This window comes from Bos indicus x Bos taurus, chromosome 6 (genome assembly GCF_003369695.1).
Source record: "Bos indicus x Bos taurus breed Angus x Brahman F1 hybrid chromosome 6, Bos_hybrid_MaternalHap_v2.0, whole genome shotgun sequence".
Taxonomy (NCBI): Eukaryota; Metazoa; Chordata; class Mammalia; order Artiodactyla; family Bovidae; genus Bos; species Bos indicus x Bos taurus.
Genome location: NC_040081.1, coordinates 77,338,952 through 77,355,313, shown reverse-complemented (window position 1 = coordinate 77,355,313; position 16,362 = coordinate 77,338,952). Strand labels below are relative to the sequence as shown.

Sequence of the window (16,362 nt, the reverse complement as noted above, 5' to 3'; positions counted from 1 at the left end):
TTAAATAAGCAGGGCAACAACATACAGCCTTGACATACTCCTTTCCCAATTAGGAACCAGTCTGTTCCATGTCCAGTTCTACTGTTGTTTCTTGACCCACATACAGATTTCTCAGGAGGCAGGCAAGTGGTCTGGTATTCCCATCACTTTCAGAATTTTCTACAGTTTGTTGTGATCCACAGTCAAAGAATTTGGCATAGTCAATAAAGCAGAAGTAGATGGTTTTCTGGGACTCTCTTGCTTTTTCAATGATCCAGCGGATGCTGGCAATATAATCTCTGGTTCCTCTGCCTTTTCTAAACCCAGCTTGAACATCTGGAAGTTCATGATTCACGTATTGTTGAAGCCAGGCTTGGAGAATTTTCAGCATTACTTTGCTAGCGTGTGAGATAAGTGTAATTGTGCGGTAGTTTGAGCATTCTTTGGCATTGCCTTTCTTTGGGATTGGAATGAAAACTGACCTTTTCCATTCCTGTGACCACTGTTGAGTTTTCCAAATGTGCTGGCATATTGAGTGCAGCACTTTCACAGCATCAACTTTCGGGATTTGAAATACCCCAACCGGAATTCCACCACTTCCACTAGTTTTGTTCATAGTGATGCTTCCTAAGGCCCAATTGACTTAGTATTCTAAGATGTCTGGTTCTAGGTGAATGATCAACCCATCGTGATTATCTGGGTCATGAAGATCTTTTCTGTACAGTTCTTCTATGTATTCTTGCCATCTCTTCTTAATATCTTCTGCTCCTGTTAGGTCCATACCATTTCCGTCCTTTATTGTGCACATCTTTGCATAAAAAGTTCCCTTGCTATCTCTAATTTTCTTGAAGAGATCTTTAGTCTTTCCCATTCTATTGTTTTCCTCTATTTCTTTGTATTGATCACAGAGGAAGCCTTTTTTATCTCTCCTTGCTATTCTTTGGAACTCTGCATTCAAATGGGTATATCTATTCTTTTCTCCTTTGCCTTTCACTTTTCTGCTTTTCATAGCTGTTTGTAAGGCCTCCTCAGACAACCATTTTGCCTTTTTTCATTTCTTTTTCTTGGAGATGTTCTTGATCACTGCTTCCTGTATAATGTCAAAAACCTACATCCATAGTTTAGGTACTCTATCAGGCACTCTGTCTAATCCCTAGAAAAAGCAATTTCCCCTACTTTCTTCAATTTAAGTATGAATTTGGCAATAAGGAGTTCATGATCTGAGCCAGAGTTAGCTTCTGGTTCTGTTTTTGCTGACTGTATAGAGCTTTTCCTTCTATGGCTGCAAAAAATATAATCAATCTGATTTCAGTATTGACCATCTGTTGATGTCCATTTATAGAGTAGTCTTCTCTTGTGTTGTTGGAAGAGGGTGTTTGCTATGACCAGTGTGTTTTCTTGGCAAACCCTGTTAGCTTTTGCCCTCTTCATTCTGTACGCCAAGGCCATATTTGCTCATTACCCCAAGTATGTCTTGACTTCCCACTTTTTCATTTCAGTCCCCTATAATGAAAAGGACATCTCTTTTGGGTATTAGTTGTAGAAGGTCTTGAAGGTCTTCATAGACCATTTAAATTCAGCTTCTTCAGTACTACTGCTCGGGCAGACTTGGATTACTGTGATATTGAATTGCTTGTCTTGGAAATGAATAGAGATCATTCTGTCATTTTTGAGATTGTATCCAAGTACTGCATGTAGGACTCTTTTGTTGACTATGATGGCTACTCCATTTCCTCTAAGGGATTCTTGCCCACAGTAGTAGATATAATGGTCATCTGAGTTAAATTCACCCATTCCAGTCCATTTTAGTTTGCTGATTCCTAAAATGTCGATGTTCACTCTTGCCATCCTGTTTGACCACTTCCCATTTGCCTTGATTCATGGACCTAACATTCCAGGTTCCTATGCAATGTTGCTCTTTACAGCATTGGACTTTACTTCCATCAGGAATCACATCCACAACTGGGTGTTGCTTTTGCTTTGGCTCCGTCTCTTCAGTTTTTCTGGATTTATTTCTCCACTGATCTCCAGTTGCATATTGGGAACCTACCGACCTGGGAAGTTCATCTTTCAGTGTCCTATATTTTCACCTTTCATACTCGTCATGGGGTTCTCAAGGCAAGAATACTGAAGTGGTTTGCTATTCCCTTCTCCAGTGAACCATTTTTTGTCAGAACTCTCCACCATGACCCATCCATCTTGTGTGGCCCTACACTGCATGGCTCATAGTTTCATTGAGTTAGATAAGGCTGTGGTCCATGTGTTCAGATTGGTTAGTTTTTCATGACTGTGGTTTTCAGTCTGTCTGCCCTCTGCTGGAGAAGGGTAAGAGGCTTATGGAAGCTTCCTGATGGGAGAGACTGACGGAGGGGGAAACTAGATCTTGTTCTGATGGGCAAATAAATGTTCAGTAAATGTTTACCATGTTCAGTAAATGTTTAATCCAATTTTCTGTTTAAGGTTAGTCTAAAGAGGATGCAGAGTAGGGAATATGTGCTAAAAGAATGCACAGAATCGAGGGTAGATGAGAAAATTTGTTTGATGTGTCTTAGTACCACCTTGGGGTCAAAGATAACAACTGCATAAAATAGCACTGGTTCAAGAGCTAAATCAAAGGACAGATTGCTCTGTAACTAGTTTTAAGAAGGACTCAAAATCCTGAGGTGATTTAAAAAAAAAAAAGAACAAAAACAAAGACAAAAAATCTTGTCTGTGAATCTGTACTGACAGTCTAGAGCAATAGAGATGGCTAGGATACCCAGGGCTTCCTGGGATAAATTAAAAGCATAACAATTCTAAGTCCAAGTACACCATAGCACTGATTGTCAAAAACTTCAGAAATGGGTGAAATGTCACAACCATCTTAATTTTAATAGCTATGATATTCTCAGAATTTAATATATATACTGGGAATTTAATTTAATATGGCCGTCACTGGATAAATCTTATGTATATTTAATTTTAATTTTCACAGACACTATATGAATTGATTATGATCCCTACTTTCTATGTGAAAAGACTCATTCACAGAGCAACAAAGTCATTTCACTAGAAAACAGCTATTAATTAGCAAAATCAGAACATAAATTCTAAGGTTCTCACTCTCACTGTTATAGTCTCATGCTTGAGAGAACTGGTAAGGGAATGGAAAATGTGACAGGACCTGCCATGTGCCTAAGTAATAATTAGAAATATGTCATTGCCATGAAGAACACTTGGAGGGAGCCACTTCTTTTGTCTCTATGTCACTTATTATTCTATCCTGCATTGGTTTCTATTCCAATTGAAGTATAAAAGCAATTAGCACAGAGGACAAAATATATTATTAAAACACAATTATAAAAACAAAGGAATACTGAGTTCCTTTCCCTTTCTGATTCAATGTTAATATGATTACTCTAAGGATGACAGAATTATGAGACGATTATGGTTTCTTGGAAATTAGAAAACAATCATATTTATAATATTGGGGGCATTTAGATATTGTGCAAAATTTTGAAGATAATTAGGTTTCTATTGGGCTTCCCTGGTGGCTCAGATGGTAAAGAAACTGCCTGGAATTTAGGAGACCAGGGTTTGATCTCTGGGTCAGAAAGATCCCCTGGAAAAGGAAATAGCAACCCACTTTAGTATTCTTGCCTAGAGAATCCCATGGACAGAGACCGGCAGGCTACAGTTCACGGGGTCACAGAGTCAGACATGACTGAGCAACTAAGTGCTGATAAAATGGAATTAAATTAATACATGCAGGGTTGACTTGGAAGTTCATAAATAATGGATTTAATCCAAGTATTACAAGTCAGTTACTATAAAAAATTCTTCTTTGTTTAAAGTACAAGAAAATTTAAATGGAAACTCACTGCATTTATTCACCATATCTGATTAGCTCATATGTTTACCATAAACCACTTATTCACCCATTCAATATTTTTGCTGCCTATTATAAGCAGTAGATATATGTAATACATTAAAATTGATTTTTTGAACCATTGACTTGACTTTGGTTTGCTTTAGGCTTGCTATATTCATAGAATTAAAATGATGTCTGTCTATAACAACATGTTATGCATCTCATATCCAGCCAGTCCATGGCAGAGACAGTTTCCATGTTTACCTTTTAAAAATATCACTAGAGAAATACACAACAATCTTTACTCAGAAAATAAAACTGTCTTCACTAGTTTATGTCATAAGTAAACAATGTTTTTTTTTCCAAATATGTTAATCATGTCAGAAAAAAATTGTAACAGGTTATACTTAGAATTCTAGTGGTGCCATAACAAAATACCACAAACTTGGTGATTTTAAACAACATACATTGTCAGAAGTTCGAAATGGGTCTTAAGGGCTAAAATTAAGTGGTCAGCAGAATTGTGTTCATTCTGGATGCTCAAGGGGAACGTCTATGTCCCTGTTCTTTCCAGCTTCTTACAGGACACCTGCATTCCTTGGCCAGTAGCCCCTGCCTCCATATTCAATGTGCATCCCTCCAATCTCTGCTTCTGTTGTCATATCTCTTCTTTTGAATATTACTTATTACTTTCTTTTTTAAATTTTATTTTTAATTGGAGGATAATTGTTTACAACGTCATGTTGGTTTCTGCCATACAACAAAGTGAATCAGCCATAAGTATATATATGTCCCTCTCCTCTTAAACCTCCCCCTACACCCCACCCCATCCCACCCCTCTAGTTTGTCACAGAGCACTAGGCTGAACACCCTCTGTTATATACCAACTTCCCACTAGATTTATTTTTCATATAGTAATGTATATGTTTCAGTGCTACTCACTCAGTTTTTCTTACCCTCACCTTCCTTCACTATGCCCACAAGTCTCTTTTCTATGTCTGTGTCTCTATTACTACCTGCAAATAAGTTTATCAGTACCATTTGTTTTGAGATTATATATATATATATATATATATGAATTAATATATGATATTTGTTTTTTTCTTTCTGGCTTACTTCATTCTGCGTTAACAGGCCCTATGTTCATCCACCTTACTAGAACAGAATCAAATTCACTCCTTTTATGGCTGAGTAATATTGCCTTGTATATATGTACCAAAACTTCTTTATCCATTCATCTGTTAATGTCCTGCCTCCTTTTTATAAGGACACTTATGATTAGATTGGGTCTCCATGGATAATCCAGAATAATGTCCTCATCTCAAGATCTTCAAAGTCTGAAATCAAATCGGCAAAGTCTCTCTGACACTTATAAACACCTAACCATGGGATTAAGATATGGATTCTTTAAGGGAACATATTGAGTCTACCATATAAGTATTTAATTGTATAAAATAATTTGGCTTTAATAGCAGGGCTTTGAAAAAATTTTAAGCAATTTAATAAAATTTACAAGATTCACAGGATCTGTGATCTCCTATCACAGATAGACGGAATTTGAGAAATTATTCAAAAATAAAACAAAACATTAAACTTTATATACATTTTTCCCTTTACTAATTACACATTTTACTGAGGTACTATTATGTGAAAATTTTAATATTTGGATTAAGTACTTTCTACACAATTATTTTTTCTGCTTTCATAAAATTAATGATTATAATACAATAATATCCTTTCACAGTATTTCAATTGATTTTACAAGAATTTAGAAAAAATTTTTCTGAAAAATAAACTCCGAAGATCTCACACATCATATTTGCTATAAGATGTTCCTAGTAGCAAACACTTTGGAAAGAAAACCTTCACTTTCACATGTTTTCACTACTTTTTGTTCCATATGCTGTATATTTTAAAAACAAAATGTTATATTCCATGTTTCTTTAAACGTCAGGTTTATGTTATTCAATTTGAGGGTCTTATAAAATTTTATTTGAATTAAGTTTAAGTGCCTTAGTTATACAATCTTACTATTTCAAATGAAGTAAGTGAGCGAGCATGGGTAAGTTAACCTCTCAAACTGTAAGTCTATAATAACAGTTTGCTTCCTAAATGAAATACTTTCCTAACTCTCCAAATCCAATTAATTTTAAATCCTTGAAGAGTTGACTCATTGGAAAAGACCCTGAGGCTGGGAGGGATTGGGGGCAGGAAGAGAGGGGAAGACAGAGGATGAGATAGCTGGATGGCATCGCCGACTCGATGGATATGAGTTTGAGTGAACTCCGGGGACTGGTGATGGACAGGGAGGCCTGGTGAGCTGTGATACATGGGGTCGCTAACAGCCGGACATGACTAAGCAACTGAACTGAACTGAAATGTAATTCATCTTGTTTACTGATAATTAGCGTCATGTTTACATTTACATATTATTCAGTTCAGTTCAGTCACTCAGTCATGTCCAACTCTTTGCGACCCCATGAATTGCATACCAGGCCTCCCTGTCCATCACCAACTCCCGGAATTCACTCAAACTCATGTCCATTGAGTCGGTGATGCCATCCAGGCATCTCATCCTCTGTCATCCCCTTCTCCTCCTGCCCCCAATCCCTCCCAGCATCAGAGTCTTTTCCAATGAGTCAACTCTTCGCATCAGGTGGCCAAAATACTGGAGTTTCAACTTTAGCATCAGTCCTTTCAATGAACACCCAGGACTGATCTCCTTCAGAATGGACTGGTTGGATCTCCCTGCAGTCCAAGGGACTCTCAAGAGTCTTCTCCAACATCACAGTTCAAAAGCATCAATTCTTTGGTGCTCAGCCTTCTTCACAGTCCAACTCTCAAATCCATACATGACCAATGGAAAAACCATAGCATTGACTAGACGGACCTTGGTTGGCAAAGTAATGTCTCTGCTTTTGGATATGCTATAGAGGATGGTCATAACTTTCCTTCCAAGGAGTGTCTTTTAATTTCATGGCTGAAATCACCATCTGCCATGATTCTGGAGCCCAGAAAAATAAAGTCTAACACTGTTTCCACTGTTTCCCCATCTATTTCCCATGAAGTGGTGGGACCGGATGCCATGATCTTCATTTTCTGAATGTTGAGCTTTAAGCCAACTTTTTCACTCTCCTACTTTCACTTTCATCAAGAGGCTTTTTAGTTCCTCTTCACTTTCTGTCCTAAGGGTGCTGTCATTTGCATATCTGAGGTTATTGATATTTCTCCCAGCAATCTTGATTCCAGCTTGTGCTTCTCCCTATCCAGTGTTTCTCATGATGTACTCTGCATATAAGTTAAATAAGCAGCGTGACAATATACAGCCTTGATGTACTCCTTTTCCAATTTGGAACCAGTCTGTTGTTCCATGTACAGTTCTCACTGTTGCTTCCTGACCTGAATATAGGTTTCTCAAGAGGCAGGTCAGGTGGTCTGGTATGCCCATCTCTTTCAGAATTTTCCACAGTTTATTGTGATCCACACAGTCAAAGGCTTTGGCATAGTCAATAAAGCAAAAGTAGATGTTTTTCTGGAAATCTCTTGCTTTTTCGATGACGCAGCAGATGTTGGCAATTTGATCTCTGGTTCCTCTGCCTTTTTTAAAACCAGCTTAAACACCTGGAAGTTCACGGTTCATGTATTGCTGGAGCCTGGCTTGGAAAATTCTTGGCATGACTTTACTAGCGTGTGAGATGAGTGCAATTGTGTAGTAGTTTGAGCATTCTTTGGCATTGCCTTTCTTTACCTTTTCCAGTCCTGTGGCCACTGCTGAATTTTCCAAATTTGCTGGCATATTGAGTGCAGCACTTTCACAGCATCATTTTTCAGGTTTTGAAATAGCTCAACGGGAATTCCTTCACCTCCATTAGCTTTGTTCGTAGTGATGCTTTCTAAGGCCCACTTGACTTCACATTCCAGGATGTCTGGCTCTAAGTGAGTGATCACACCATCGTGATTATCTTGGTTGTGAAGATCTTTTTTGTACAATTCTTTTTGTATTCTTGCTACCTCTTCTTAACATCTTCTGCTTCTCTTAGGTCCATACCATTTCTGTCCTTTATTGTACCATCTTTGCATAAAATGTTCCCTTGGTATCTCTAATTTTCTTAAAGAGATCTCTAGTCTTTCCCAATCTGTTGTTTTCCTCTATTTCTTTGCACTGATCACTGAGGAAGGCTTTCTTATCTCTCCTTGTTATTCTTTGGAACTCTGCATTCAGATGGGAATAATCTTTCCTTTTCTCCTTTGCTTTTTGCTTCTCTTCTTTTTACAGCTATTTATAAGGCTGCCTCAGACAGCCATTTTGCTTTTTTGCCTTTCCTTTCCATGGGGATGCTCTTAATCTCTGTCTCCTGTACAATGTCACAAACCTCTGTACATAGTTCATCAGGCACTCTGTCTATCAGATCTAGTTCCTTAAATCTATTTCTCACTTCCACTGTATAATCATAAGGGATTTGATTTAGGTCTTACCTGAAATGGTCTAGTGGTTTTCCCTACTTTCTTCAATTTAAGTCTGAATTTGGCAATAAGGAGTTCATGATCTGAGCCACAGTCAGCTCCCAGTCTTGTTTTTGCCAACTGTATAGAGCTTCTCCATCTTTGGCTGCAAAGAATATAATCAATCTGATTTCGGTGTTTATCATCTGCTGATGTCCACGTGTAGAGTCTTCTCTTGTGTTGTTGGAAGAGGGTGCACCACCTGGGGAGCCCATAGTGAACCAGATAACAATACCAAAAGGAATGGAAATTACACGAAGTAGCAAAGAACAGACCCTGTTTAAAAGGTGCAGCACACACTCAGCTCTGGTCTGCAGGTGCTCAAGGGAATACCAGTCAAGTGTTCTCCAGACTTAATGTTAAAATTGACTTGTTGATATCTGAGAGGCCTAAAGAAATCCCCTGCAGGCTGTATTTAGCACAGGGCAAGCTCCGGCATTTGGTGATGGACAGAGAAGTCTGGCATGCTGCAGCTCATGGGGTCGCAAAGAGTCAGACGTGACTGAGTGACTGAATTGCACAGTCTACTGAGGAGTTTGCTTCTTTTTAATTACATGTAGGCTCTTTGACAACCCCATTCTCCTTCCTTGGAAACAAATGAATTTCATGCAGTCCTGATGCCCCAGGCCTTCCCTGGTGGCTCAGATGGTAAAGAATCCACCTGCAATGCAGAAGACACATGTTTGATCTCTGGGTTGGAAAGATCCCTGGAGTAGGGCATGGCAACCCACTCCAGTATTCTTGCCGGGAGAACGCCATGGACAGAGGAGCCTGGAGGGCTACAGTCCATGGGGTCACAAGAGTTGGACACAAGTTAGTGACTAAATCACCACCACCACCAGTATTGTTTTCTGGAGAATTCCAGGGACAGAGGACCCTGTCAGGCTATAGTCCATAGGGTCGCAAAGACTCGGAAATGACTGAGCAACTAACACTGATGTCCCTGTAGAGATCTTTACAGGACTTAGAGTACACAGACCATTTTTGGAACTGATTTATCCAAACAAAGAGTCCTTGCTGTCCACTAACACTCTCTAGATCACTGGATCTTATTTTTTCAGACTTGAGTTTTACCTTTTTCTCTTTTGATTCTGGAACTATTACTGTGTTATTTCCCAACCCTCTCTCCCCGCAAAAGACTGTTTTTCAACTTAGTCAAAATTGTTTTTTGCAGATTGCAAACAAGTATTTCTAGTTAATGTATTAGTTAATTACATTAAAAATAATTTTCTATCTTTGTGTTCCTCACTGTGATGAGTATCAGGACTCAATCCCAGCATAGAGCGACATCAGGATTCCTACCCTGCCAATCTATGGCTTCATTTCCTGTCACTCTTGTATTTTGTTTTTATACAAATACCGAATTGTTTTCATTTTATATTCACCATAACAGTTTCTTATCTGTCATTGCCCCATCAGCCCAAACTGATTGCCCTTCTCACTAAAGTCTGCTCGTTCTTTAAGGCTCACTCAAGGGTCATGTCTTTCAGAAAACCTTCGTACCCACCCGTTACAAACATCAAGCGCTATGAGACAGGCGTATCTCCTTAGCGCGCTGTGAATATGAAGTGCTCAACTACTTTGCTGAACAAGTAACAGTGTAACTTTGGGGACCTTGAGTCTCATTTGGCTAAATTCCTCAACGACAGAATTTTTATCTTAGCTTTCTACCAACTATTTAGCACAGTGTCTGGTTTGCAATATAAACTGATTGAGGATAGGACTGTAAAAGAGGGAGATCTTGAAAGCAACTGATATCATCTAGTTGAAACTAATTTCCATAAAAATGTGAAGCAGTTAGACAAAAGTATGAGAGAATTTTGGATAAGAACTTCTAAGAAAGTATATAGTCCACTCATCCTTCCTGTTTTTCAAACGTATAATAGCAATTTTTATGTATATTTCTTATTTATTATATACAATAAAAGTTTTAATTAACTGCTAAATAATCTGACTTACAAAAGCTTTATAAATTGTATGTTAGGTGCAAGATACTGTCAAGTATAGAGAAAATATTTAAGAAAGAAACTAGTGGGGAGAAAAAGGAGAAAGGAAAGGAAGAATTTTGATGTTCTTTTAAGTATCATTCTAAAAACAGAGAATTTAGATAAGTGATATTCTTCTTATAGAAGGATAATACTTGCTATATTATAAGAAGGTATAAAATAATAATATGGAAAACAAATTGGTTGCTAGTAGCATTCTTGAGGCACTTCTCAGGTGGCACTAGTGGTAAAGAACATGCCCGCCAATGCAGGAGGCATAGAGACACCAGTTTGATTCCTGGGTTGGGAAGATCTCCAGGAGAAGGAAATGATCACTCCAGTATTCTTGCCTGGGGAATCCCATGGACGGAGGAGCCTGGCAAGCTATAGTCCATAGGATTGCAAAGAGACGGACATGACCGAAGCAACTTAGCACAGCACAACATAGATTTCTTGAGGGATATAGTAACAAACATCAAATAACTTGGAGAAACTAAAATTAATATATATATATATTTTTTTTACCATAGATCTTTGAGTTAATAAGGTCTCTCTTGTAGATAAGAGTTTCTTTTGTTTATCATTCTAGCAATGAACATAATACTTTTATCACATTTCCTTTCTTCTTTCAACCATTCAATACATATTTATTGAATATCTCCTATGTATCAAACTGGAAAATGTACTGAGCCATTGGAAATCAAATTATATCTTGACATTTTTGGATATTTAAAAACTTAAACCTATGGGTTAATTTCAGTACAATGAGCTTTAAAATATATAAAGATTTACTTACATAATAAATACCAGTAGGAAATCAATGTGTGCACATTTTAAAATATATACTCAGTTAAACATTACTTGTAAAATATATTTGTGTGTGTGTTTGTAACTCAGTCATGCCTGACTCTTTGTGACCCCATGGACTGCAGCCCACCAGGCTCCTCTGTCCATGGGATTTTCTAGGCAAGGACACTGGAGTGGTTTGTCATTTCCTTCACCAAAGTATCTTCCCAACCCAGGGATTGAACCTGGATCTCGTGCACTACAGGCATATTCTTTACCAACTGAAATACAAGAGAAGCCCTAAAATATATTGAGTTATTTATAATTAAATATTTAAAGGCTTTGTTCACTTTAAATGTTGAAAGTATGGCATTTTTTCAGTTAAAAAAAGGATTCTATAATTAATTATGAATATTAATTTCTGATAATGCCCTTTTTGCAAGTCTTTCTATAAAGCCAATCTTATACATAACTCCAGATGGCTAATGTGAATGGTGAAAAAGTCTGTAAGTGCTATAAAATAAGACTGGTTTAACCAAACACTTGTTTCTAGTACTTCTCCAATTGTGTGCTTCCCACATCTATCTCCTAAGAAAAGCTACCAGAGGAGAAGATTACTAGAATAAGTAAATTGTGCTTTGTAGTTTTAAAAAGAAGAAACAACTGAATAGAAAAGCTGGACTGTGAGAGAAGACAAGCACTTTTTGAGTGTAATGTGCGTGAAATTGCATGCCTTGGAAGAAAGACAAATTGTCAGCAGGATATAAAGTAAAGATATTTTTGCTCAGAAATACTCTGTGTAGGTGGTTAGTTGTTTTATTGTTTTCTTTCTAACTCAAGTCATCCCTGTAAATTGGCTAAATGAAGGAAACTCTACTTAAAGATGCTTACAATTTTTTATCCAAATCAGGCTAGAAGTCATGGGGTAGGGTGAGAAGATGAGAGAGCAAATATGTGGCACTGGTAAAGGCTGAGGTTTAACCTCTTGAATATCTGGGTCATCTCTTGGAGAGAAAATATCACAAAGGAGGAAAACCAAGTCGCAGAAGGAAAGGCAAAAGCTATAAAAGCCACAGTGGAACTAAGGTGTAACAGCAACAGAAAAAATATTAATTCATCTTACCCCAAAACAGGGTACCTATAAAACCAAACAAGAGAATATAAATAGTAGGAAAAAAAGATTAAATCCAACTTTTACAATCTGAAAAAAAAACTGAGTACAAGAGATCCAAAAATTCAGTATAGGACAATTCAGTAGCCTCACTACATTGTTAACAATTACTCATTTTCCTTATTTTATTTCCTACTGTCATCTTTTCAAAAGAAGTCATAACATTTGATTGATTCAGGCAAAGGTCCTTTTAAAACTTATTGCTCAATTATCCACCTATTTACTGACTCCTAAAACTCTGTGCAAAAATTATTGCAAGCTTATCTTAGATATTTTCAACTTTCTTTCTCCTATGTGATACAAGAGACTTTGTTGAATTTTTCTATATTACCTCTCATATGTTTATATATAATTAATATTGATATGTTTTTATACATAATTTTGTTTTCCCCTGTATTTCTATATTTCCTTCTTTTCTATATTTTAACAAGAAAAAGCATCACCTTAAAAATCAATATTACCATGGAAAAATACAGTGTGTGTATACATATAATATATATATATACAAATAAATATAAAATATCAATATTTTCCCATACATCAAGATCAAAGCATTCATAAATATAAAATATATCACCACATACATTTTAAAATATCATCTTAAATTCAAAATTAAAATGGATATTATAAAACTACATGACAAACAGAACCTAACAGCATCTCTTGTTTGGTTGTTTATTCAGTGGTACAGTTAGAAAAGTTAAAAATATTAATACTGAATCTTAAATATGAAGTCTGTCTTCTACTAATACAATGAGGTCTTTTAACAAGCATTTTAATTAAGTACAAGGATTTTTTTTTTCTTATAATGCAGGTAATTTAAACAACTTTTAAAGTTACTATGTAGGTAAGAGCCTCATTCTAAATTGTGGGTAGTATTTTTAGAGCACAAATTAGTCTTTGCCATAAAGCTTCACTAGGTGTTTGGGAAAATAAAAGTTTGCAGCGATTCACCTGCTTTAAGAGAATAATACAAACCTCTTAAAAGTAAGTAGCAAAAGAACTGAGAAAAAGGGCCTGGGTTCTTGAAGCTCTTTCTTCATCACGTGCCATTACTGTACTGATGAAAGCTGAATACTGAACACCACTGAATAACTCATGAAAATATAAAGGGGAAAATCTATGTGTGGAAGTAGAGTTGGGTCCTTCAGAACAAATATTACAAACTGACTCAACTCTTGGCTCTGCCATTTTCTAGCTATTCTACACTTTATAAGAAACACTCTACCTATCCTACTGAGTTTGTTTCTTCTTTAGTAAAGCTGTGACACACATATCTAACAGGGAGGAGATTATGAGAATTAAATAAAAGAGGGTATGTAAACATAAAGGGCTTCCCTGATAGCTCAGTTGGTAATGATTCCATCTGCAATGCAAGAGATCCCGGTTTGATTTCTGGGTCAGGAAGATCCGCTGGAAAAGGGATAGGCTACCCACTCCAATATTCTTGGGCTTCCCTTGTGGCTCAGCTAGTAAAGAATCTTACTGCAATGTGGGAGACCTGGGTTCAATCCCTGGGTTGGGAAGATCCCCTGGAGAAGGGAAAGGCTACCCACTCCAGTATTCTGGCCTGGAGAATTCCATGGACTGTGTAGTCCATAGGGTCACCCGTAAAGAGTTCTAAAACCAGTGTAGTAAATGGCATGTAGTAAATGTTAATAAATGTCAGCTCTCTTTATAAGTGAATATTTTTATTTTTGGGAAAACAACAACAACAACAAACAGTGCTTTTTTATTCTGGAGAAAAGTAAAGGAGCTTATCATCACCTAAATCAAGACTTGTAATAGTCTCCCACTGACTTACGCATGCCAAGACCATTCTAAGGGGAATATATTCTAAGACCTCAGTGGATCCCTAAAACTGCAAATAGCACCAAACCCCAAATATACTGTTTTTCTTCCTATACATATCTATGATAACATTTAATTTATTAATTAGTCATAGTAAAAAAAAAATCCATATTTCCAGCATCACTCCTCGTGCACTTTGGGGCCCTTTACTAAGTAAAATATCGATTACTCGAACACAAGTACTATGATGGCATGACAGCTATCATCACTAGACAGCTGAAGTGATGACCCAGATGACTACTAAGACACTAACAAGTGGGTAGTGAATGCAGTAAGTATACTAGAGAAGAGGAGGATTCATGTCTGCGGTAGGACAGCAGATTTCATCCAGCTACCTAGAATGGCATATTATTTAACACTTGCAAACTGTTTATTTCTAGAGTTTTCCATTTAATAATTTCAGACTGAGGTTGACAACGGGTAACTGAAATCATGGAAAATGAAACCACAGATAAAATGGATGACTGTACTATAGATGAGGGAATGTTGGTAAGGTGAGATTAAAAAAATTTTAACAGCTTACCTAAGCTAAAAAATCCAGATTTTTGTTAAATTAACCAGGGTCCTGCTACCTGGTCATTTTTTTACTAAACTATCCTACCTTTCAAACGAGTCACTCTATTTTATTTTATGGTTTTCAACTTCTTTTGGATTCTTTTCTTTTAAATTCAAGTTAAATTTACTAAATGAATTTCTAGTTATTCATTATATTTTTAACTGAAACAGACTGAAGATACTTCAAACAAACATAATCATACTATATCATATAAATTAAACCATGTATAACCTGCATAGTGGTTGCACCTGTGTTTATAATTCTTATTTAATGAAATAATCAGATAAATATTCTAATATAATATGGACATACTTCTAAAGTAATCAGTACATTTTTAGGATTATCAGAAACATGTAAATACAGGATATTCAGGAATCAAATTGCCCAACTCTAAAAATTTATGAGAGGAAATCTGATAAATCACAATCCCTTTATACAACTGTGTCGGAGCAAGTTCTCATTTATATCAAAATGAATTAAGAAAATGATTTTTTCAGAATGAGTTTGGCACAGGATTTTGGAGTTCTTATCCTGAAAGAAATTTGGAAAAAGTACATAAAATGGAAAAAACAGCTGTGAAATTCTTTAATTTTTAAAAATTGTGTAAAAAACAAATATTCAACAAGCCTTCTTCAGCTTTCATGTTTCAAAAATATGAATGTAAGTTTCTTAACACTGTCTTTAAAACTGAAGAACACCTTAATTCATACTTTAAAAAAAAATGCCTTTGGAAGTAGCTATTCTACATTTTTCACATAGATATTATTATTATGCAATCCAAGTATAATTGTCACAGTTCTAAAACAGACTACAAATTTTAGTTCTTTAAAATATCACTGATGAACAATAAATGGTCATTTAGCTTTATATTTTTATAGAATGGTCAGTCCCTGGAGATAACAATATAAGATGGGGAACCTCAACTGGGATTTCAATAAAACCTATATACTTATGCTTCTGTATAACAAAGTTAGCCTATAAAACTTCACTAGATATACTTCTAATCAATCACATCTAAAATAAACAAACAATGGTATTTTCTCCTGATTGCTTTCACTATTACTTTTACATTTTAATTCATTTCTTGCTGGCCAAATTTCTCTCTATTATCAGAGTATGCACACTTACAGCTCATAAGCAACACACTGCTTTTTATTTTATTTTCTTTTTAATTTAAATTTATTTATTTTAATTGGAGGCTAATTACTTTACAATAGTGTATTGGTTTTGCCATACTTTTTAAATAAACAGAAATGAGTGAAGCATAGAAATATCTCTAAGCACAGTATATTTGCTGATCCCCCGACAGTTCGTTTCTTCTGAGATGTCAAAGGATATTGGAACCTGGAATTTGTTTTTGATCCCAGGAGTTTTCTGCCTCTAGGATGAGCTGCATATTTAGCATGAGAATATAGGATTTCCTAAGTTATCTTCACTAAGGTATTCCATGAATAATTAACTAGTTAGATCAAAAATTTTTCTTTTGAGATGGTGATTCTACCTTTGAATTTTAAAAAAAGGAACAAAAATGTTCCATTTTTGAATGTTTGATTTTTCATTATTCCTGAAGGAAAAAAAATAAGTTGTTGGTATATATTTTTTCTGACATAAGGGTTGTAAAGACTAACTTCTTGGGAGTACAAAAGATACATTCTAAAGAGTACTTTAGTTCATGTAATTC

The 16,362-nt window shown here is 36.1% G+C and overlaps 1 protein-coding gene across 23 annotated transcripts in view; it reads right to left on the bottom strand.

Moving 5' to 3' along the window:
- The window catches only part of ADGRL3 (adhesion G protein-coupled receptor L3), a 945,175-nt gene that overhangs the window by 382,655 nt on the left and 546,158 nt on the right, over window positions 1-16,362 (bottom strand). The gene's annotated exons all lie outside the window — the stretch shown is intronic.